The sequence below is a fragment of the Nicotiana sylvestris genome, unplaced genomic scaffold, assembly GCF_000393655.2.
Source record: "Nicotiana sylvestris unplaced genomic scaffold, ASM39365v2 Un00004, whole genome shotgun sequence".
Taxonomy (NCBI): Eukaryota; Viridiplantae; Streptophyta; class Magnoliopsida; order Solanales; family Solanaceae; genus Nicotiana; species Nicotiana sylvestris.
In genome coordinates, this window is record NW_027184340.1 from 177,824 (window position 1) to 187,389 (window position 9,566).

General features: G+C 37.0%; 1 long non-coding RNA gene across 1 annotated transcript; it reads left to right on the forward strand.

Annotated features, from left to right (window-relative positions):
* Window positions 1-359: 359 nt before the first annotated feature.
* LOC104223764 (uncharacterized) lies at window positions 360-3,671 on the forward strand. The gene is made up of 4 exons (XR_710204.1): window positions 360-1,143; window positions 2,964-3,056; window positions 3,134-3,229; window positions 3,312-3,671. It is a non-coding gene; the product is annotated as an uncharacterized lncRNA (long non-coding RNA).
* Window positions 3,672-9,566: the final 5,895 nt, after the last annotated feature.

Sequence of the window (9,566 nt, forward strand, 5' to 3'; positions counted from 1 at the left end):
AGGTCATAACTATTCACTACAAGAAAAAGCCTTATTTAAGACCAACTTTTAGGGACGAGTTAACAATCTCATCGCAAAAAATATATCTATTGGGACCATATTTTATTGCGGTCCTTAATGCTTTATTTTATTGCCATTGTATTAAATTTGGTCCCTAAAAATATTAGTAACTGACCCCAAATTATAATTGAGGGACATTAAGTTTGAGAGAATGCCGCCAAAAGTTATACCAAAATATTAGAAATCTACTATTTTCTAAAAATTAGGCGCCAAAACTAATATATTGAAATAAAAAGTTCTGAAAAGTAAAGTGAAACTCTCTGTATTCTCAAAACACAATTTGCCCGAATACTCCGCCTCGCGCCCATCTCGTTCATATGTGTTTCTCAAAACTAAGATTGCAAATTTTTTCCCTAATTTCCATCTTGTAATTTAGATTAATCCAATGTATGACTCCTCTTTCAACTTCTTCTTCTTCTTCTAACATTATAATTTGGTAAGGTTTCATATAGAATTTGGTATTTTTTCTATTGTATAATCAGTGGAAAGATTATTGGGTTAGGATTTTGCCAGCCAAAATAGGGACTACCGTATTACTCCTATTTTAATTTTGATGTTACATCTGAAAAGATTTCAACTAAATCCATTTATGCCTCAGAGCCCTTCTTGTCTCTGCTGTCAATTGTATTTTAGCATACCTGAAAAATAATTGAATCTGAGAAGAAGCAGTCTTTTAGTCGCGCTCGACTATATTGGATGATCTTGTGTTGTAAAGTATACTGTTTATACCTTTCTTTGATGTAAGTACTTACTTCGATCTCAGAGCAGGATAGAAGGAACCACATATGAATATTTTAGGAACCAACATCTTTACCAAATTATGCAGCCGTAGGTTCTTCATCTAATCCTGGAAAGGTAAAAAAGGTTCAAGGGAGGAACAAGTGCAAAGAAGTTGCATCACTTGAAGTCGGACAAAATTTGAAAGTAACCTTTTACAATAATCGAACGGTTCGAACAAATAGCAAACTATTTTCGAGGCACTTGGGAAGAATGGTTCCTGACCGTAATATGTGTACGTTGGGAGTATCATCGTGGAATGATATTGAAGAAGAAAAGCTAAATCACATGTGGGCAGCTATTGAGGTAACAACTGTAGCCAAGAGTATAACTATGCATTTTGAGTCATTTTAAGTCTAAGCAGCTAGATATTTATACATTAAAGATGCAGATCATGTAGTTGACTACATGTGTTCCTGTTTGTACCTTTATGTAGGAATCACAACGAGTGAAACAAATGTCTGATTGATAATTGTTAGTTGTTTTAATCAATAATTAATTTAGCTCGACTGCTTGAAGGTCGTGCGGCAATATCTCCTTCACATTAGGGAACTAGATGCCTAATTTCTTTAGAAATACATTGCATTTTTACCCCTCTTGACATTGAATATGAAGCTCTTTTTGTGCCAAATGAATTTTGATTGTTAGTATATTCCCTTTCAAGTCTTTCCATTACACCCAGTAGTAACTTCAAAGTTGAAATGTGGCCCATCAGATTCAGTCACAACATTGTTTGTGTAAGAAATACATACATAGTCTCATGAGATGAATGGAGTGAACAGAGTTTTTAGCATTTAACTATGTGCTTTAAGTGAAAAGAGGCTATCACAATCACATTCAGTAGAGTTTATAACATTGATTGTTTACAAATAATTAAGGTTATATTATGCTAAGATTTACATATAACTTTTTCTCATTGAGTACTTTGGGGAATTTTCAGCAGAAGATTTGAATTCTCAAAGAATGGAATGTATTTTTGAATTCTTGTTGTGCATCCTTCATAAGGTTAATCCCCATTCCCCTTGGGATCTCGAAGTTGGGTGAAGTCACATTTGAAATTTAATATTTTTTATTGGTGGAAGAATAGTGTTTGGATAACCGTGTGGCCGAAATGTATTCATATTGTAGTATTTGTTAGTCCCCACGCCTGTTTTGGAAGGGCATTTCCTTTTGTAAGGGGAATGAGTAGGTTTCAAATAATGGTAGAAGAGCAACTCCCTCTCTTTTATCTCCAATTCTCTCTCACATCCTCGAGTTCCTATATCAAGTGAAATACTTTAAGATAAATATAAGCTCTGCCATTCATGTAGAATATCGTTTTCTAAAATCTGTATAGAAAAAATGTGTTGATGCACATTTTTCCTTTTAATAATATTGTGCTGCAAATTTCCTAGTGTTTTAGTTGTTGAAGCAAAATCAACATGTGGGAACAGAAATGTCCATTTATACGATTCTTTTGGAGGAGGAAACTATATTATCTGTATAATTTTAGGAGATTGTTAACTGATTTAACTGTTAATTGCTATAGAGTTTGAAATAACAGTTGAAACTATATTATATGTTAATTGTTGTATAATTGCTAGAGAGTTGCTAGTTAGAATTTGAAATACAACTGTTATCACATATTCAAAATACACAGGATTATGTTAGCACAGATTCAAACATAATTAGAATTATGTGCTCCTAACAGAGGATCAAAATGCAACATATTAAGTTTAATGTGCTCCTAACATAGTCAGGATTATTGGCTCCTAAATTGATTATTGCAAGATAAATTTGAGAATGTTGACATGAATGATCATCGTGATCATATCTTCGTATGGATAAAAGAGTTATGGAACAAATGGAGAGGATACTTGCATGTTAAATATGTGAAGGATAAGCCAATCCAACAGGCTCTTAAGAATATTTCGAAGGAAGTAGACAAGAAAGAATGGGAGTAGTTAGTAAATGAATATTTTTCTTGAGAAAGTTTTCAGGAATGTTTAATAATCTATTTAGCTAAAGCATATGCCGCCTGATTCCCCTCCCTAGCAGCAGATCTTTTTTCTACTATATTTGGAACCTCAGTTATTGTTTATGTTTATTAAATTTATTACATATAACTTAATATTTCACAAATATAGGCGAGAAGCAACAGGAATGCAGCAAATCGAGCTAAGTTGAAGATGCTTCATCATATTGGTAGCAAGCTTATTCGAGAGATTATTGATTAAAAGGTATTATAATAGAATTTCTATTTTTCTAAGAAAATATACACGAGCTGTTATTTGACATGTTGGCCTTTGATGTAAAGGGCGGAAAAGATGACAATCCACCGGATATGACAACAATTTTCTTTGAGACCCGTAAGAAAGATAACAAGCTTGTTGAGCTTGATGCAATTGAAAATGTATGTTTGGTAAATTGAATATGTAAATTATTTTAAATTATTATGGATTCTGATTTTAAATGTTTTTATATATATTTTATAGGCTCAAATCGAAGAAATAGTTCAAGCAGATCCATCTCTACCTAGTATAGAGATTGTAGAAAAATATTGTGGACTTCAAACTCGTAGCCATGTGTTTGGCTTAGGGGTGGAGTAAAGGCGAATGACTTGAAAGGTGGAACTTTTTCAAAGGCTGAATTACCGTCCGTGCTACATTCAACTCGAGAAGAAAACTAATCTTTGAATGAGGAAACCAAATCTTTGAATATGTGCTTGTCTACCTTAGAAGATGAGATGAAAGAAATGAGGAAAATAAGAGAATTCTTCGCTGCTCAACAATCACATGTCCTGCTTATGACGACATCACCTGTTTCAACTTAATGACCATTGTTTTTGTCTACTGACCAAGTCAATAACAATATACCCAACTTTTTAAATTTTATAGTTGATTTAGGTATAGTCAATTTCTATATTACATGTTCTAGTGGTATTTTGACTTCACCCTTCTGAAGGGTGAGCCATTTAAAATCATTAATTAAACCGTCATAATAACAAATAAAAAAAACAGCAAAACAGTTTTTGCAATTCATTAGTGGTACTCGAGAAGGGAAAAATGAATTTTTTTTCCCTGTGAAACTTCACTACAATTAGCAAGCTGCTCTGCTACAGTGTTTCATTCCCTCCAAACATGTGGGAAGCATATAGTTGAGACTTAATATCAATGTGACAAAGCATATAATATTTCACTTACAACTGGAATCTATGGAAGCATTTGATTGAAGATAAATATGGATTGATTATACAAAGGAATGTGTGGTAGTAATTTGATGAGATCATAGCTGGAAAATGGCAGAAGAATAAGTGTGACATGATGAATGGCTAGAAATGAGAGTCCAATTCTTAAACCTATACATCTTGTCTATGACAAAGATTTTACTATTACAAAGGATTGAAAAAGGAACTAGAATTGAATATCTTATTAGAAGGATTCCACTTATTCAATAGATGTTACTACTGCATAAAATATAATGAATCTGTAAACACATTATATGATGGACATCATTCCTATTTGTAAACTTACTTTGGGGGATTATCGGCAAAGTTCGACAATCTATAAGTTGCAGTAAAGGCTTATCTTTGTTGTTGTCTATAAACTTATTTGTTGTATGTCCTGTTTGTTCTGTACATAAATTGTAATGTCTGTGCTCAGTAGAAATAGATATGGTTCTCTTATGATTAAAAATACCAAGTTCGTGATGTTGTTGTCTGTTCATAGTAGTTGTTCTCTTGAATGGTAAATCTCGAATTGTCGTACCAGGATTCATCGAAACAAAGTTTGATTTACCATCCCAAAATTTTTCTAACTAATTTTTCTTATATTTCCCTATATTGCTAGTTTAAAATAAATATATGTTATTTTACCAATAGTATTTATCATTTTTTCAAACTTTTGTACTTGGATGTTTTGAAGATTGAAGCTACAAGTCAAGATACAAGTTTAGAAGATGCACAAGTTCATTATTATTTTGTTAAGGCATATCTAGCTCTAATGTTTGCTAATTTTTTTTTATTAAGATGTTGAGTAAATATAGAAAGTAACATCATCATGGGATGTGAAGTTGATATATTATCTTTTTGTATCTAGATATTTCAATAACAATTTGATATTTATTGGTAAAAATAAGTTTTTGTGGCATTGAGCTTTAGGACTACTAATGGTTAATAAGAGACCATGAATATGATTGCTAATTTACAATATCATTTTAAATAGGAACCTCGTCTCTAAAATATAATCTAGGACCAATTAAAGGTTGGTCGCTAAAGTGGTTTAACGGTGGAATGACGAGATATGTAGTCTAAAATTAATTCACGACCAGATTTTCTACCCTCTCTAAAAGCTAATTTAGGACCAATTAAAGGTTGGTCGCTAAAGGGTTTAGCGACGGGAATAAAGATATTTCATCATCTATTAGGGATGAGATATGTAGTCTCTAAAAGTATTTCACGACCAGAATTTCTCCCGGTCTCTAAATCTATTTAACAACTAGGTTTTTAGACCCGTCATTATTGACATTTAGCGGCGGAGGCTATTAAGACAGGTTACGACCAGATTTTCCCCGTCGTAATTTTCCCTTTTGGGACCATACACTTTTAGGGACCGGATATCCCTTCCTTAAAGGCCGTTTTTCTTGTAGTGATTCCTCAGATCAACCAATCATGAAGCTCCCTCTCATTTGGCAAGGACCATAGTAAATTTCTAAGCCGAATTCAGATATTATACTTCCAACATGCTGAAATCGAATCCGATAGTATTCATTCATGATCCCAATGACTTCATCTCATCCGATACTGCTATTCTAGTGACACGACACATCAATAAAATCTCAAGCCACAACTCGTGCAACCCGTGCACCAATAAAAAACAATTCAAATGTACTCAAATCATGAAAAATGAATCAATTGAGAGAGCTGTACCGCAAACTTATGATTACCACAACAACACGATGCTAAGAACTCATCACACACTGTAGGACCAGAACACACGAATCTAACTCGAATGATCATACCTCCATATAACTTCACTGCAATGCACGACCCTTTCCAAACACTGGTCCACATGAATCACCTCAAGCCACCAGGCTCAATGTCAATAGCCACACGCCATTTGATGTCTAGTACCAATAGTGAATCACCATAACCACGAGGAGAAAACGATGCAATGTCATACCAGTCCGAGAGGACATATCCAATGCGCAATCAATCATGCAACAACCAAATACCCGTCTTACTCAAATTCTGCTATATAACCCAAATGGAACCACACCATATGCGCATATAGCCAACAAATCATGACTCCTCGCAACACGGAAAATTAGCTCATAGATCACTCTAGAACGCGAATAAGCTTAATGACAATCGAACGACACATTCATCAACAATAGCAATTCGGAGTCAACCAAGTCAACTCGATGTAGAATAAACATCTATACTGGCCTACTCATGAACCTTTTATCAAGGAGTTTCTGAAGATACTCCTTCAACTCCCTTAACTTCTCCAGTTCCATACGATATGATGAAATAGAAATGGGCTGAGTGCCGGCTCTAATTCAATACCGAAATCAAAAACCCTATCCGACGGCATGCCCGGCAGGTCTGCAGGAAATACATCCGAAAAATCCCTCACCACCGGAACTGAATCAATGGTAGGAGTTTCTGCAGTGACATCCCTCACGAAGGCCAAATAAGAAAGACAACCCTTCCCAAACATCCGCTGGGTCATTAAAAAAATTAAAACACTCTACTGGGAACATAATCCGTCGAACCTCGCCACTCAATCTATGGCATCCCCGGCATAGCCAACGTCGCTGACTTAGCGTAACAGTCCAGAACAGCACGACACGGAGACTACCAATCCATACCCAATATCACATGAAAATCTACCATACTAAGCAACAAAGGATCCACTCGGGTCTCGAAACCCCTGATACTCACCACACAAGGCAGATACACACAAACCACAACCACAACATAACCTGTTTATGAGAACTCCACATCTCCAAATCTATATAGCACACGAATCACCATATCCGATCCAAATTCCACCGTCAGAATATATAACAGACCTCTGATACCCAATCAAACCACAAGAGATACTCCTATGATTCTTCTGTGCCACCAAGCAAACTCGAATATCAACAGTCGATCAAATAAGAGAGAGACGCAATACCAATGATGTATAATTAACTCGATCACATTGCCCTTTTTGAAATGTATACTCTCATCAAGCCACACCAATTTGTAATATCATTTGCTTAATCATCTGAAACTGCATGTGCTGCCTAAGAATTTATGACTTTCCTTTCAGAACTGAACCGTGACCTCACACATGCCAATCTCAATCCTACACAACATACCACATATACTATGACATCCTATAATAAATGTGAGAACTTCATAATCCACTCCAAACCACAAGCAACTATGTACTCAACTAGCAAAGAACATTCTATTTGATCCCATCTAGAAGAAAATCACTATACATCACATGCTCCTCATGCCAGCAAAAAGTATACATCTCTAACTATGGTAGAAAACCATTAAGAACTCTCCGTATCCCATTTGCACCAAACCAAACCGTCAGGACTGAATCCTTTTAACTCAACCAAGTTACGCAGGTCATAAAAAACCTAAGAGCATTGCTATGAAACACTTGTAGAAACTCATTACTTCATAAGCACCCAAAGAACTAATCATAACACTTACCATACCGATCCACCCTGCTACCAAGCTTGTTTACCGTGAAAATGGTAATAACAATTAAATTTGTAAATGGGACTACAAAAATACGTGATCTATTTTTATGCTAGTTGTTAGAGCAGTTAATGCTAGGCGTATGAAGTTTAATAACGAAATAAAAGCTAAAACAGGGCAGTAATCAAACCTAGGGGCTTGCTGCCCAGGCCTCAGGCTGATCGATGAGAGGCTTCGAGGTTGATGCCTGGGCTTGAGTTTGAGCTATCGGGGTAACCGAGAAGGGGATAACAGTTAGGATATAATTAAAGAAGGCTCTTTATGGCCAATATCAAGCAATAAATGAAGAAAAAGTATGAAAGCAATAAATGGAAAGAGTGGCCTCGAGCGAGTAAGTTAGAGAGAAAAGAGAGAGAGAGAGAGATATTATTGATCTCGTGTTGAATGGTTGGAGAAACAGCACCCCTTACAAGGTGGCAAGGATCCCCTTTATATAGGAGGGGAATCATGTTATAGTACAACATTCATTAATTATAAAAGCATGAAGATGGGACGGCTAGACACGATGCCTCGACATATGCTCTAGGTAGGCCGACTCTGTTAGACTTAGCCACGTGCCTTGGGAATTCCCCTTTTTTATCTAGCCTCGATCTTCATCTTATTTTAGTCAGGCCTCAACGAGCCCCGAGGGAGGGGACTCGGTCGTAACTCCACGCCCTTGGGGTCTTCAGATATTCTTCCGAAGTGACTCGATAGCAAGAAATTAGGCCCTCTATTTTTGCCGCATGCAGATAGTCTCCGTATTTATTAGAACGAAGCGATGGAAAATGATTCTGATACCCGACTCCTCAAGCTTCCCGCGACAACATCATACTGATAATGCAATTTTATGTTGTGAGTTTTTACGATAACCGGGACATCCCGTGGACTTGTCTTTTCGACATCATTCAATGCACTGTCGATTCCTATTCTCCAAGGTAAAAGTACCAGCGTCAATTCGGTTTTCCAAGAATGCAGTAATTGTGTTCGCCGATCAGTATTCAAAAGGCTTCGATGACCGTGCCGTTATCTCCTACAAATGGGAGCGCTCTGGCATTGTTTTTCTATCCAAGTGCATTCATGTATTCATTCACCTTTTTCTCCTTATCATCTTCCTCTATTGTTGATCACCATGTTTGGAGTCTACAGCCTCAAAGTCATTTGTTAGTGCTCCTATAGGCTGTGTTGTGGCCTTTTGCCTGAGCTCCTCTTCGTTGAGCATGATTATGTTGTTTTGTCACTGCTATGGTTGTTGTTACGTCTGTTGCCGCTGTTCCTGTTGGCTCGAGACGATAACATACGGGGGTCGACTTTCCTCGCTCGTAAAAAGTTCTTCGAATTATATACTGCTACTCATAAGGGGGCTCAAATTATACACCGCTGCTCACCTTCATACCCCGGCTCGACGTGGCGCTCTGCCCCGAGCTGATAGCTTGCAAGGCTCAATGTTCTAAGAAGTGGGTTCTATGTAGCTGTGAAAGCGAGGCTGATGCTCGCCAAGTCTGCTGTCTCTCCGAGGTTCTCTTACCCAGTGAGGGTCCTCGACCTTTGGATGGCTATGGCATTTTTTTATCCCTCCCTGCTTCTCAACCTATCTTTTGGGGATATCCGCTCGAAAGGCCGAGATGAGGCTTCTGAGGATGCGTGCCTGGAGGCATTTGTTGCATGAAGTGGACCTTTGAGAGTAGACTAGTCTCTAGGATTTTACCACATGCGTGCACCCTTTTGTTTCTTTATTTCTGCGCAAGGACCCCTTGTGGGCTTTTGTAATTCTATGTAAGGACCCCCCGAGGGCCGTTTTAAGCCAATATTTATGAAATATGAAAACATCTTCTTTACGTATGCTTTTGATTTTTGCCATGTTTTTTATATTCTTGTGTGTTTGCGGAGATTTTGAATGTATGCCTCTGTTGACGATCGTCAATATTCTTTCCAGCCTCTTGTCGACAGAAATGGCTCCTTTTTGAGCTCATCGTCATTCCCGGGATTAGACCTACAACGGTCCGGC